General features: G+C 51.0%; 1 protein-coding gene across 1 annotated transcript in view; it reads left to right on the top strand.

Annotated features, from left to right (window-relative positions):
- Positions 1 to 299: 299 nt before the first annotated feature.
- The window catches only part of LOC123994115 (microtubule-associated tumor suppressor candidate 2-like), a gene marked incomplete at its 3' end in the record, with an annotated part of 57,181 nt that continues 43,090 nt past the window's right edge, over positions 300 to 14,390 (top strand). Inside the window, 1 exon segment of the mRNA XM_046296624.1 lies at positions 300 to 427.

Raw genomic sequence — 14,390 nt, 5'->3', positions numbered from 1 at the left:
ATTGCACATACATGTACTTCTGTTGTGGACGCAAAATGCAAAAAGTGGTCAGTGTGATGGAGGCGTTAGCTATAACGTCTGTAGCGCAGGCAAACATCTTTGTTCAGCACCCCGCCTCTGAAAATGATAAATACAGCACCCAATCCCTCCATACTACTTCCTGGGGTCTGGCATAGCATATGTTTGCAGGTGGGTGTGTAGAATTACCGATTTATGCCACAGGGCGGCGCTCTAAACTCACTCCTCATTTGGGCGTTTAAACCCCCCACTCACGAGCGGTTCCCTTCGCACTTCTCCATCCCCGCGCCGTCTCCTCTGTTTTCTTGTGATGCTGCAGAATGTTCCGTACCTCTCAGGTGTAAGGTTGGATGTACAGTTTTGAGGAAGACTTGAGGCTATTTCACACGGACTCTCCGTGGATTTAAAGGTAAGGTGAATTTCTGTTCGATATGGGATGGATATATAGCGGAGGGGCGGAGGCATCGTTATACAATACACTACTGTCACGTTGATTTACACTAGAATTGCCTAATAGGCAATCACAGCTCACACTCCGCTTTGAATCTATAAAATAACCGACCGCTTTGGTGGGAAATGTATATTAGGTGCTAAACCCTATGCACACATTATGCCATCTGGCAAATGGTTTACCTTTCAGGTATTCTAACCGTCAATAGCTGTGTAGCCTACCATAACTTAGGCTGAAATAGCAGTCTGTGACTGTCTTTTTGAAGAATTTTTCCCATTAGACTTAGATAGCTAATGCTAATAATAGCCAAACTCAAACATGGTCTTGTGTTTGTGTCTGCTGTCACAGCAGCCTGCTGTGTGTCTGCTGTCAGAAGAAACCCTTGACTTCCTAACCAGTGTCTCTAATCAGCCAAACACATGCTAATGTAATCGGCCCTTATCCCAAATGGCACCCTGTTCCCTATAAAGTGCCCTACTTTTGACCAGGGCCCTTTGGTTTCAGATCAAAAGTAGGTCTAGTGTTCTATATAGGGAACAGGCGGCCACTTGGAACAGGGCTATGATAAGCACTGCATCATCGAGCTGCAAGGACAAATCCAAAACCTCTCATTAGTGGTTCTCTCTCTCTCTCTCTCTCTCTCTCTCTCTCTACCTCTCTCTTCTCGTTCTCACACTCTTTCTCTCTCTCTCTCTCTCTCTCTCTCTCTCTCTCTCTCTCTCTCTCTCTACCTCTCTCTTCTCGTTCTCACACTCTTTCTCTCTCCCTCTCCTTTTCCCTCTCTCTCTCTCTGTCTCGCTTTCCCTCTCTTTCAATTTAAGGGTTTTATTGGCTGATGTTAACATTGTTAATCTCTCTCTCTCTCTCTCTCTCTCTCTCTCTCTCTCTCTCTCTCTCTCTCTCTCTCTCTCTCTCTCTCTCTCTCTCTCTCTCTCTCTCTCTCTCTCTCTCTCTCTCTCTCTCTCTCTCTCTCTCTCTCTCTCTCTCTCTCTCTCTCTCTCTCTCTCTCTCTCTCTCTCTCTCTCTCTCTCTCTCTCTCTCTCTCTCTCTCTCTCTCTCTCTCTCTCTCTCTCTCTCTCTCCCCCTCTCTCTCTCTCTCTCTCTCTCTCTCTCTCTCTCTCTCTCTCTCTCTCTCTCTCTCTCTCTCTCTCTCTCTCTCTCTCTCTCTCTCTCTCTCTCTCTCTCTCTCTCTCTCTCTCTCTCTCTCTCTCTCCCTCTCTCTCTCTCTCTCTCTCTCTCTCTCTCTCTCTCTCTCTCTCTCTCTCTCTCTCTCTCTCTCTCTCTCTCTCTCTCTCTCTCTCTCTCTCTCTCTCTCTCTCTCTCTCTCTCTCTCTCTCTCTCTCTCTCTCTCTCTCTCTCTCTCTCTCTCTCTCTCTCTCTCTCTCTCTCTCTCTCTCTCTCTCTCTCTCTCTCTCTCTCTCTCTCTCTCTCTCTCTCTCTCTCTCTCTCTCTCTCTCTCTCTCTCTCTCTCTCTCTCTCTCTCTCTCTCTCTCTCTCTCTCTCTCCCTCCCTCTCTCTCTCTCTCTCTCTCTCTCTCTCTCTCTCTCTCTCTCTCTCTCTCTCTCTCTCTCTCTCTCTCTCTCTCTCTCTCTCTCTCTCTCTCTCTCTCTCTCTCTCTCTCTCTCTCTCTCTCTCTCTCTCTCTCTCTCTCTCTCTCTCTCTCTCTCTCTCTCTCTCTCTCTCTCTCTCTCTCCCTCTCTCTCTCTCTCTCTCTCTCTCTCTCTCTCTCTCTCTCTCTCTCTCTCTCTCTCTCTCTCTCTCTCTCTCTCTCTCTCTCTCTCTCTCTCTCTCTCTCTCTCTCTCTCTCTCTCTCTCTCTCTCTCTCTCTCTCTCTCTCTCTCTCTCTCTCTCTCTCTCTCTCTCTCTCTCTCTCTCTCTCTCTCTCTCTCTCTCTCTCCCTCTCTCTCTCTCTCTCTCTCTCTCTCTCTCTCTCTCTCTCTCTCTCTCTCTCTCTCTCTCTCTCTCTCTCTCTCTCTCTCTCTCTCTCTCTCTCTCTCTCTCTCTCTCTCTCTCTCTCTCTCTCTCTCTCTCTCTCTCTCTCTCTCTCTCTCTCTCTCTCTCTCTCTCTCTCTCTCTCTCTCTCTCTCTCTCTCTCTCTCTCTCTCTCTCTCTCTCTCTCTCTCTCTCTCTCTCTCTCTCTCTCTCTCTCTCTCTCTCTCTCTCTCTCTCTCTCTCTCTCTCTCTCTCTCTCTCTCTCTCTCTCTCTCTCTCTCTCTCTCTCTCTCTCTCTCTCTCTCTCTCTCTCTCTCTCTCTCTCTCTCTCTCTCTCTCTCTCTCCCTCTCTCTCTCTCTCTCTCTCTCTCTCTCTCTCTCTCTCTCTCTCTCTCTCTCTCTCTCTCTCTCTCTCTCTCTCCCTCTCTCTCTCTCTCTCTCTCTCTCTCTCTCTCTCTCTCTCTCTCTCTCTCTCTCTCTCTCTCTCTCTCTCTCTCTCTCTCTCTCTCTCTCTCTCTCTCTCTCTCTCTCTCTCTCTCTCTCTCTCTCTCTCTCTCTCTCTCTCTCTCTCTCTCTCTCTCTCTCTCTCTCTCTCTCTCTCTCTCTCTCTCTCTCTCTCTCTCTCTCTCTCTCTCTCTCTCTCTCTCTCTCTCTCTCTCTCTCTCTCTCTCTCTCTCTCTCTCTCTCTCTCTCTCTCTCTCTCTCTCTCTCTCTCTCTCTCTCTCTCTCTCTCTCTCTCTCTCTCTCTCTCTCTCTCTCTCTCTCTCTCTCTCTCTCTCTCTCTCTCTCTCTCTCTCTCTCTCTCTCTCTCTCTCTCTCTCTCTCTCTCTCTCTCTCTCTCTCTCTCTCTCTCTCTCTCTCTCTCTCTCTCTCTCTCTCTCTCTCTCTCTCTCTCTCTCTCTCTCTCTCTCTCTCTCTCTCTCTCTCTCTCTCTCTCTCTCTCTCTCTCTCTCTCTCTCTCTCTCTCTCTCTCTCTCTCTCTCTCTCTCTCTCTCTCTCTCTCTCTCTCTCTCTCTCTCTCTCTCTCTCTCTCTCTCTCTCTCTCTCTCTCTCTCTCTCTCTCTCTCTCTCTCTCTCTCTCTCTCTCTCTCTCTCTCTCTCTCTCTCTCTCTCTCTCTCTCTCTCTCTCTCCCTCTCTCTCTCTCTCTCTCTCTCTCTCTCTCTCTCTCTCTCTCTCTCTCTCTCTCTCTCTCTCTCTCTCTCTCTCTCTCTCTCTCTCTCTCTCTCTCTCTCTCTCTCTCTCTCTCTCTCTCTCTCTCTCTCTCTCTCTCTCTCTCTCTCTCTCTCTCTCTCTCTCTCTCTCTCTCTCTCTCTCTCTCTCTCTCTCTCTCTCTCTCTCTCTCTCTCTCTCTCTCTCTCTCTCTCTCTCTCTCTCTCTCTCTCTCTCTCTCTCTCTCTCTCTCTCTCTCTCTCTCTCTCTCTCTCTCTCTCTCTCTCTCTCTCTCTCTCTCTCTCTCTCTCTCTCTCTCTCTCTCTCTCTCTCTCTCTCTCTCTCTCTCTCTCTCTCTCTCTCTCTCTCTCTCTCTCTCTCTCTCTCTCTCTCTCTCTCTCTCTCTCTCTCTCTCTCTCTCTCTCTCTCTCTCTCTCTCTCTCTCTCTCTCTCTCTCTCTCTCTCTCTCCCTCTCTCTCTCTCTCTCTCTCTCTCTCTCTCTCTCTCTCTCTCTCTCTCTCTCTCTCTCTCTCTCTCTCTCTCTCTCTCTCTCTCTCTCTCTCTCTCTCTCTCTCTCTCTCTCTCTCTCTCTCTCTCTCTCTCTCTCTCTCTCTCTCCCTCTCTCTCTCTCTCTCTCTCTCTCTCTCTCTCTCTCTCTCTCTCTCTCTCTCTCTCTCTCTCTCTCTCTCTCTCTCTCTCTCTCTCTCTCTCTCTCTCTCTCTCTCTCTCTCTCTCTCTCTCTCTCTCTCTCTCTCTCTCTCTCTCTCTCTCTCTCTCTCTCTCTCTCTCTCTCTCTCTCTCTCTCTCTCTCTCTCTCTCTCTCTCTCTCTCTCTCTCTCTCTCTCTCTCTCTCTCTCTCCCTCTCTCTCTCTCTCTCTCTCTCTCTCTCTCTCTCTCTCTCTCTCTCTCTCTCTCTCTCTCTCTCTCTCTCTCTCTCTCTCTCTCTCTCTCTCTCTCTCTCTCTCTCTCTCTCTCTCTCTCTCTCTCTCTCTCTCTCTCTCTCTCTCTCTCTCTCTCTCTCTCTCTCTCTCCCTCTCTCTCTCTCTCTCTCTCTCTCTCTCTCTCTCTCTCTCTCTCTCTCTCTCTCTCTCTCTCTCTCTCTCTCTCTCTCTCTCTCTCTCTCTCTCTCTCTCTCTCTCTCTCTCTCTCTCTCTCTCTCTCTCTCTCTCTCTCTCTCTCTCTCTCTCTCTCTCTCTCTCTCTCTCTCTCTCTCTCTCTCTCTCTCTCTCTCTCTCTCTCTCTCTCTCTCTCTCTCTCTCTCTCTCTCTCTCTCTCTCTCTCTCTCTCTCTCTCTCTCTCTCTCTCTCTCTCTCTCTCTCTCTCTCTCTCTCTCTCTCTCTCTCTCTCTCTCTCTCTCTCTCTCTCTCTCTCTCTCTCTCTCTCTCTCTCTCTCTCTCTCTCTCTCTCTCTCTCTCTCTCTCTCTCTCTCTCTCTCTCTCTCTCTCTCTCTCTCTCTCTCTCTCTCTCTCTCTCTCTCTCTCTCTCTCTCTCTCTCTCTCTCTCTCTCTCTCTCTCTCTCTCTCTCTCTCTCTCTCTCTCTCTCTCTCTCTCTCTCTCTCTCTCTCTCTCTCTCTCTCTCTCTCTCTCTCTCTCTCTCTCTCTCTCTCTCTCTCTCTCTCTCTCTCTCTCTCTCTCTCTCTCTCTCTCTCTCTCTCTCTCTCTCTCTCTCTCTCTCTCTCTCTCTCTCTCTCTCTCTCTCTCTCTCTCTCTCTCTCTCTCTCTCTCTCTCTCTCTCTCTCTCTCTCTCTCTCTCTCTCTCTCTCTCTCTCTCTCTCTCTCTCTCTCTCTCTCTCTCTCTCTCTCTCTCTCTCTCTCTCTCTCTCTCTCTCTCTCTCTCTCTCTCTCTCTCTCTCTCTCTCTCTCTCTCTCTCTCTCTCTCTCTCTCTCTCTCTCTCTCTCTCTCTCTCTCTCTCTCTCTCTCTCTCTCTCTCTCTCTCTCTCTCTCTCTCTCTCTCTCTCTCTCTCTCTCTCTCTCTCTCTCTCTCTCTCTCTCTCTCTCTCTCTCTCTCTCTCTCTCTCTCTCTCTCTCTCTCTCTCTCTCTCTCTCTCTCTCTCTCTCTCTCTCTCTCTCTCTCTCTCTCTCTCTCTCTCTCTCTCTCTCTCTCTCTCTCTCTCTCTCTCTCTCTCTCTCTCTCTCTCTCTCTCTCTCTCTCTCTCTCTCTCTCTCTCTCTCTCTCTCTCTCTCTCTCTCTCTCTCTCTCTCTCTCTCTCTCTCTCTCTCTCTCTCTCTCTCTCTCTCTCTCTCTCTCTCTCTCTCTCTCTCTCTCTCTCTCTCTCTCTCTCTCTCTCTCTCTCTCTCTCTCTCTCTCTCTCTCTCTCTCTCTCTCTCTCTCTCTCTCTCTCTCTCTCTCTCTCTCTCTCTCTCTCTCTCTCTCTCTCTCTCTCTCTCTCTCTCTCTCTCTCTCTCTCTCTCTCTCTCTCTCTCTCTCTCTCTCTCTCTCTCTCTCTCTCTCTCTCTCTCTCTCTCTCTCTCTCTCTCTCTCTCTCTCTCTCTCTCTCTCTCTCTCTCTCTCTCTCTCTCTCTCTCTCTCTCTCTCTCTCTCTCTCTCTCTCTCTCTCTCTCTCTCTCTCTCTCTCTCTCCCTCTCTCTCTCTCTCTCTCTCTCTCTCTCTCTCTCTCTCTCTCTCTCTCTCTCTCTCTCTCTCTCTCTCTCTCTCTCTCTCTCTCTCTCTCTCTCTCTCTCTCTCTCTCTCTCTCTCTCTCTCTCTCTCTCTCTCTCTCTCTCTCTCTCTCTCTCTCTCTCTCTCTCTCTCTCTCTCTCTCTCTCTCTCTCTCTCTCTCTCTCTCTCTCTCTCTCTCTCTCTCTCTCTCTCTCTCTCTCTCTCTCTCTCTCTCTCTCTCTCTCTCTCTCTCTCTCTCTCTCTCTCTCTCTCTCTCTCTCTCTCTCTCTCTCTCTCTCTCTCTCTCTCTCTCTCTCTCTCTCTCTCTCTCTCTCTCTCTCTCTCTCTCTCTCTCTCTCTCTCTCTCTCTCTCTCTCTCTCTCTCTCTCTCTCTCTCTCCCTCTCTCTCTCTCTCTCTCTCTCTCTCTCTCTCTCTCTCTCTCTCCCTCTCTCTCTCTCTCTCTCTCTCTCTCTCTCTCTCTCTCTCTCTCTCTCTCTCTCTCTCTCTCTCTCTCTCTCTCTCTCTCTCTCTCTCTCTCTCTCTCTCTCTCTCTCTCTCTCTCTCTCTCTCTCTCTCTCTCTCTCTCTCTCTCTCTCTCTCTCTCTCTCTCTCTCTCTCTCTCTCTCTCTCTCTCTCTCTCTCTCTCTCTCTCTCTCTCTCTCTCTCTCTCTCTCTCTCTCTCTCTCTCTCTCTCTCTCTCTCTCTCTCTCTCTCTCTCTCTCTCTCTCTCTCTCTCTCTCTCTCTCTCTCTCTCTCTCTCTCTCTCTCTCTCTCTCTCTCTCTCTCTCTCTCTCTCTCTCTCTCTCTCTCTCTCTCTCTCTCTCTCTCTCTCTCTCTCTCTCTCTCTCTCTCTCTCTCTCTCTCTCTCTCTCTCTCTCTCTCTCTCTCTCTCTCTCTCTCTCTCTCTCTCTCTCTCTCTCTCTCTCTCTCTCTCTCTCTCTCTCTCTCTCTCTCTCTCTCTCTCTCTCTCTCTCTCTCTCTCTCTCTCTCTCTCTCTCTCTCTCTCTCTCTCTCTCTCTCTCTCCCCCTCTCTCTCTCTCTCTCTCTCTCTCTCTCTCTCTCTCTCTCTCTCTCTCTCTCTCTCTCTCTCTCTCTCTCTCTCTCTCTCTCTCTCTCTCTCTCTCTCTCTCTCTCTCTCTCTCTCTCTCTCTCTCTCTCTCTCTCTCTCCCTCTCTCTCTCTCTCTCTCTCTCTCTCTCTCTCTCTCTCTCTCTCTCTCTCTCTCTCTCTCTCTCTCTCTCTCTCTCTCTCTCTCTCTCTCTCTCTCTCTCTCTCTCTCTCTCTCTCTCTCTCTCTCTCTCTCTCTCTCTCTCTCTCTCTCTCTCTCTCTCTCTCTCTCTCTCTCCCTCTCTCTCTCTCTCTCTCTCTCTCTCTCTCTCTCTCTCTCTCTCTCTCTCTCTCTCTCTCTCTCTCTCTCTCTCTCTCTCTCCCTCTCTCTCTCTCTCTCTCTCTCTCTCTCTCTCTCTCTCTCTCTCTCTCTCTCTCTCTCTCTCTCTCTCTCTCTCTCTCTCTCTCTCTCTCTCTCTCTCTCTCTCTCTCTCTCTCTCTCTCTCTCTCTCTCTCTCTCTCTCTCTCTCTCTCTCTCTCTCTCTCTCTCTCTCTCTCTCTCTCTCTCTCTCTCTCTCTCTCTCTCTCTCTCTCTCTCTCTCTCTCTCTCTCTCTCTCTCTCTCTCTCTCTCTCTCTCTCTCTCTCTCTCTCTCTCTCTCTCTCTCTCTCTCTCTCTCTCTCTCTCTCTCTCTCCCTCTCTCTCTCTCTCTCTCTCTCTCTCTCTCTCTCTCTCTCTCTCTCTCTCTCTCTCTCTCTCTCTCTCTCTCTCTCTCTCTCTCTCTCTCTCTCTCTCTCTCTCTCTCTCTCTCTCTCTCTCTCTCTCTCTCTCTCTCTCTCTCTCTCTCTCTCTCTCTCTCTCTCTCTCTCTCTCTCTCTCTCTCTCTCTCTCTCTCTCTCTCTCTCTCTCTCTCTCTCTCTCTCTCTCTCTCTCTCTCTCTCTCTCTCTCTCTCTCTCTCTCTCTCTCTCTCTCTCTCTCTCTCTCTCTCTCTCTCTCTCTCTCTCTCTCTCTCTCTCTCTCTCTCTCTCCCTCTCTCTCTCTCTCTCTCTCTCTCTCTCTCTCTCCCCCTCTCTCTCTCTCTCTCTCTCTCCCTCTCTCTCTCTCTCTCTCTCTCTCTCTCTCTCTCTCTCTCTCTCTCTCTCTCTCTCTCTCTCTCTCTCTCTCTCTCTCTCTCTCTCTCTCTCTCTCTCTCTCTCTCTCTCTCTCTCTCTCTCTCTCTCTCTCTCTCTCTCTCTCTCTCTCTCTCTCTCTCTCTCTCTCTCTCTCTCTCCCTCTCTCTCTCTCTCTCTCTCTCTCTCTCTCTCTCTCTCTCTCTCTCTCTCTCTCTCTCTCTCTCTCTCTCTCTCTCTCTCTCTCTCTCTCTCTCTCTCTCTCTCTCTCTCTCTCTCTCTCTCTCTCTCTCTCTCTCTCTCTCTCTCTCTCTCTCTCTCTCTCTCTCTCTCTCTCTCTCTCTCTCTCTCTCTCTCTCTCTCTCTCTCTCTCTCTCTCTCTCTCTCTCTCTCTCTCTCTCTCTCTCTCTCTCTCTCTCTCTCTCTCTCTCTCTCTCTCTCTCTCTCTCTCTCTCTCTCTCTCTCTCCCTCTCTCTCTCTCTCTCTCTCTCTCTCTCTCTCTCTCTCTCTCTCTCTCTCTCTCTCTCTCTCTCTCTCTCTCTCTCTCTCTCTCTCTCTCTCTCTCTCTCTCTCTCTCTCTCTCTCTCTCTCTCTCTCTCTCTCTCTCTCTCTCTCTCTCTCTCTCTCTCTCTCTCTCTCTCTCTCTCTCTCTCTCTCTCTCTCTCTCTCTCTCTCTCTCCCCCTCTCTCTCTCTCTCTCTCTCTCTCTCTCTCTCTCTCTCTCTCTCTCTCTCTCTCTCTCTCTCTCTCTCTCTCTCTCTCTCTCTCTCTCTCTCTCTCTCTCTCTCTCTCTCTCTCTCTCTCTCTCTCTCTCTCTCTCTCTCTCTCTCTCTCTCTCTCTCTCTCTCTCTCTCTCTCTCTCTCTCTCTCTCTCTCTCTCTCTCTCTCTCTCTCTCTCTCTCTCTCTCTCTCTCTCTCTCTCTCTCTCTCTCTCTCTCTCTCTCTCTCTCTCTCTCTCTCTCTCTCTCTCCTCCTCTCTCTCTCTCTCTCTCCCTCTCTCTCTCTCTCTCTCTCTCTCTCTTCTATCTCTCCCCCTCTATCTCTCTCTCCCCCTCCTCTCTCTCTCCCCCTCTCTCTCTCTCTCTCTCTCTCTTCCCCCTCTCGCTCTCTCTCTATCTCCCCCCTCTATCTCTCTCTCCCCCTCCTCTCTCCCCCCCTCTCTCTCTCTCTCTCTCTCTCTTCCCCCTCTCGCTCTCTCTATCTCCCCCCTCTATCTCTCCCCCTCCTCTCTCTCTCCCCCTCTCTCTCTCTCTCTCTTCCCCCTCTCTCTCTCTCTCTCTCTCTCTCTCTCTCTCTCTCTCTCTCTCTTCCCTTCTCTCTTTCTCTCTCTTCCCCCTCTCTCTCTCTCTTCCCCTTCTCTCTTTCTCTCTCTTCCCCCTCTTTCTCTCCTCTCTCTCTTTCTCTCTCTCTCTCTTTCTCTCACAAAGATTTGACTCCCCTTATTTCAGTTCTCATGGCAGAACAGAGCCAGTATGAGTCGGCTGCTGTTTTGAAGGATGAAACATAGATACAGAGCTTCTATAACTTAGATCTTCTATAACACAGATAGAGGTTCTATAACATAGATACAGAGGCTCTATAGCATCAGAGGTTATATAACATAGATACAGAGGTTCTATAGCATATACAGAGCTTCTATAACTTAGACTTCCCAGATTATTTCAGTTCTCATGGAGGTTATATAACAGAACAGAGCCAGATACAGAGGTTCTATAGCATAGATCGGGTTCTATAGCATAGATTTTTAGATAGATAGCACAGAGGTTCTATAGATAGATACAGAGGATGAAACATAGATACAGAGGTTCTATAGCATAGATACAGATACAGAGGTTCTATAGCATAGAAACAGAGGTTCTATAGCATAGATACAGAGGTTCTATAGCATAGATACAGAGGTTCTATAGCATGGATACAGAGGTTCTATAGCATGGATAGAGGTTCTATAGCATGGATACAGAGGTTCTATAGCATAGATACAGAGGTTCTATAGCATAGATACAGAGGTTCTATAGCATAGATACAGAGGTTCTAGATGGATACAGAGGTTCTATAGCATGGATACAGAGGTTCTATAGCATAGATACAGAGGTTCTATAGCATAGATACAGAGGTTCTATAGCATAGATACAGAGGTTCTATAGCATAGATACAGAGGTTCTATAACATAGATACAGAGGTTCTATATAGATACAGAGGTAGATAATTGACTCAAGGATCAGACAGGTGAATGTTGAGAAGACACAGACAGGTGAATGTTGGGAAGACACAGACAGGTGAATGTTGGGAAGACACAGACAGGTGAATGTTGGGAAGACACAGACAGGTGAATGTTGGGAAGACACAGACAGGTGAATGTTGGGAAGACACAGACAGGTGAATGTTGGGAAGACACAGACAGGTGAATGTTGGGAAGACACAGACAGGTGAATGTTGGGAAGACACAGACAGGTTGAATGTTGGGAAGCTGGAAGACAGGTTGACTTTGGATCACAATGTTATCTAACTGTGGCTGGCTGAAGCTGGCTGGCTGACTGGCAGGTTGACTGGCTGGCTGACTGGCTAATGTTATGGCTGGCTGACTGGCTGGCTGGCTGGCTGACTGGCTGGCTGACTGGCTGGCTGACTGGCTGGCTGACTGGCTGGCTGACTGGCTGGCTGACTGGCTGGTTGACGGGCTGGCTGGTTGGCTGACTGGCTGGCTGACTGGCTGGTTGACGGACTGACTGGCTGACTGGCTGACTGGCTGGCTGACTAGCTGGTTGGCTGACTGGCTGACTGGCTGACTGGCTGACTGGCTGGCTGACTGGCTGAATGACTGACTGGCTGGCTGGCTGGCTGGCTGACTGGCTGGCTGGCTGGCTGGCTGGCTGGCTGGCTGACTGGCTGGCTGAGTGACTGACTGGCTGGCTGACTGACTGGCTGGCTGGCTGGCTGAGTGACTGGCTGGCTGAGTGACTGGCTGGCTGAGTGACTGACTGGCTGGCTGACTGGTTGACTGACTGACTGGCTGGTTGGCTGGCTGACTGGCTGGCTGAGTGACTGGCTGGCTGAGTGACTGACTGGCTGGCTGACTGGCTGGCTGAGTGACTGACATCTTAGTGCAGACTTATGGAACAACTCCTCTCTATGTCCATTCAGTATAGAACCACTCTAAACACCCTAATAGGACATTTCAGTGTCGGGTAACTTGTAAAGCCCCGCTCCGTGAACATACATTTTTCCCATTCCTCAGTGTTAGCACATTTTCTCAGCATGCATTTGAAATGGGTTTTATGTGCTTTACTTGCTTTGAAAGATGATGAATGTTTCTGTGCTGTGCGTTGGACTGTAGGCGGGCTGGCAGGTCCATGCTGACTCTGTAGTCTAGTTGCCACCTCTGAGAACTCTGAGTGGTGTAGAGTGTGGCTTCACTAGGGAGACAAAATAGACAGGGAGAGAGCAGGTAGGGGGTATACAGAGGGAGGAGGTAGTGGAGGAGGGAGTGGGAGACAGAGGGAGGAGGAAGTGGAGACAGAGGGAGGAGGTAGTGGAGACAGAGGGAGGAGGTAGTGGAGACAGAGGGAGGGAGGAGGGAGTGGAGACAGAGGGAGGAGGTAGTGGAGACAGAGGGGAGGTAGTGGAGACAGAGGGAGGAGGTAGTGGAGACAGAGGGAGGAGGAGGGAGACAGAGGGAGGAGGTGGAGGACAGAGGGAGGAGGTAGTGGAGACAGAGGGAGGGAGGTAGTGGAGACAGAGGGAGGAGGAAGTGGAGACAGAGGGAGGAGGTAGTGGAGACAGAGGGAGGAGGTAGTGGAGACAGAGGGAGGAGGTAGTGGAGACAGAGGGAGGAGGTAGTGGAGACAGAGGGAGGAGGAAGTGGAGACAGAGGGAGGAGGTAGTGGAGACAGAGGGAGGAGGAAGTGGAGACAGAGGGAGGAGGTAGTGGAGACAGAGGGAGGAGGTAGTGGAGACAGAGGGAGGAGGTAGTGGAGACAGAGGGAGGAGGTAGTGGAGACAGAGGGAGGAGGTAGTGGAGACAGAGGGAGGAGGAAGTGGAGACAGAGGGAGGAGGTAGTGGAGACAGAGGGAGGAGGAAGTGGAGACAGAGGGAGGAGGTAGTGGAGACAGAGGGAGGAGGTAGTGGAGACAGAGGGAGGAGGTAGTGGAGACAGAGGGAGGAGGTAGTGGAGACAGAGGGAGGAGGGAGACAGAGGGAGGAGGTAGTGGAGACAGAGGGAGGAGGTAGTGGAGACAGAGGGAGGAGGGAGACAGAGGGAGGAGGTAGTGGAGACAGAGGGAGGGTGGAGGTAGTGGAGACAGAGGGAGGGAGGTAGTGGAGACAGAGGGAGGAGGAGGTAGTGGAGACAGAGGGAGGAGGGAGACAGTAGTGGAGACAGAGGGAGGGGGAGGTAGTGGAGACAGAGGGAGGAGGAGGTAGTGGAGACAGAGGGAGGAGGAGGTAGTGGAGACAGATGGAGGAGGAGGTAGTGGAGACAGAGGGAGGAGGATGTAGAGACAGAGGGAGGAGGAGGTAGTGGAGACAGAGGGAGGAGGAGGTAGTGGAGACAGAGGGAGGAGGTAGTGGAGACAGAAGGAGGAGTTTAGTGGAGACAGAGGGAGGAGGAGGTAGTGGAGACAGAGGGAGGAGGAGGTAGTGGAGACAGAGGGAGGAGGTAGTGGAGACAGAAGGAGGAGTTTAGTGGAGACAGAGGGAGGAGGAGGTAGTGGAGACAGAGGGAGGAGGTAGTGGAGACAGAGGGAGGAGTTTAGTGGAGACAGAGGGAGGAGTTTAGTGGAGACAGAGGGAGGAGGAGGTAGTGGAGACAGAGGGAGGAGGAGGTAGTGGAGACAGAGGGAGGAGGAGGTAGTGGAGACAGAGGGAGGAGGAGGTAGTGGAGACAGTGGGAGGAGGAGGTAGTGGAGACAGTGGGAGGAGGAGGTAGTGGAGACAGTGGGAGGAGGAGGTAGTGGAGACAGTGGGAGGAGGAGGTAGTGGAGACAGTGGGAGGAGGAGGTAGTGGAGACAGTGGGAGGAGGAGGTAGTGGAGACAGAGGGAGGAGGTAGTGGAGACAGAGGGAGGAGGTAGTGGAGACAGAGGGAGGAGGTAGTGGAGACAGTGGGAGGAGGTAGTGGGGAGACAGTGGGAGGAGGTAGTGGAGACAGAGGGAGGAGGTAGTCGTGGAGACCGAGGGAGGAGGTAGTCGTGGAGACCGAGGGAGGAGGTAGTCGTGGAGACATAGGGAGGAGGTAGTCGTGGAGACATAGGGAGAAGGTAGTCGTGGAGACATAGGGAGAAGGTAGTCGTGGAGACATAGGGAGAAGGTAGTCGTGGAGACATAGGGAGAAGGTAGTCGTGGAGACATAGGGAGAAGGTAGTAGTGGAGATGGGAGGTATTACGAGAGGGACACTGATGGTGGAGGGAGAGTGGAAGGAGGAATATAAGGAAGATGCCAGAAAAGAGGGAAGGGGGAGTTGGCAGATTAAACGAGGGAGGAGATTAGGGAAGAGAAGCCATACGTCGATATTCCCTCCATCCTTTTAATATTTAATGAGGAGAGATTTCATCCAGTTGAGAGAGTAGAGAGGAATGGGATTTATCATCTAAAACGTGGAGGGGGAAGCGGGGAAGTCAGAGGGGGCTTCACCCCCCCACACACACACAAAAGGACACGGGGGGAACATGCATCAGGGACGGTTTCCCCCCAGCCCATGTTGTATTAGCAGGCAGGTGCAGGGGTTGGGGGGGGGATAGCAGACATGCTAGCAGGCTAGCAGACACGCATGGAAGCATGTTGTATTAGCAGGCAGGTGCAGGGGTTTGGGGAGGGGGGTAGCAGACATGCTAGCAGGCTAGCAGACAGGCATGGAAGCATGTTTTATTAGCAGACAGGTGCTGGGGTTGTGGGGGGGGATAGCAGGCATGCCAGCAGGCTAGCAGACAGGCATGGAAGCATGTTGTATTAGCAGGCATGTGCAGGGGGTTGGGGGGGTAGCAGACATGCTAGCAGGCTAGCACACAGGCATGGAAGCATGTTGAAACGGAGAGCGTAAATTCTCTCCGTCTCCCTCGTGCCGTTATTGTGTCGCGCCAACAGTGCTG

The sequence above is a fragment of the Oncorhynchus gorbuscha genome, linkage group LG13 (genome assembly GCF_021184085.1).
Source record: "Oncorhynchus gorbuscha isolate QuinsamMale2020 ecotype Even-year linkage group LG13, OgorEven_v1.0, whole genome shotgun sequence".
NCBI classification, from domain to species: domain Eukaryota; kingdom Metazoa; phylum Chordata; class Actinopteri; order Salmoniformes; family Salmonidae; genus Oncorhynchus; species Oncorhynchus gorbuscha.
The sequence above is the reverse complement of the archived record's forward strand: the minus strand, read 5'-3'. Positions and strand labels throughout refer to the sequence as shown.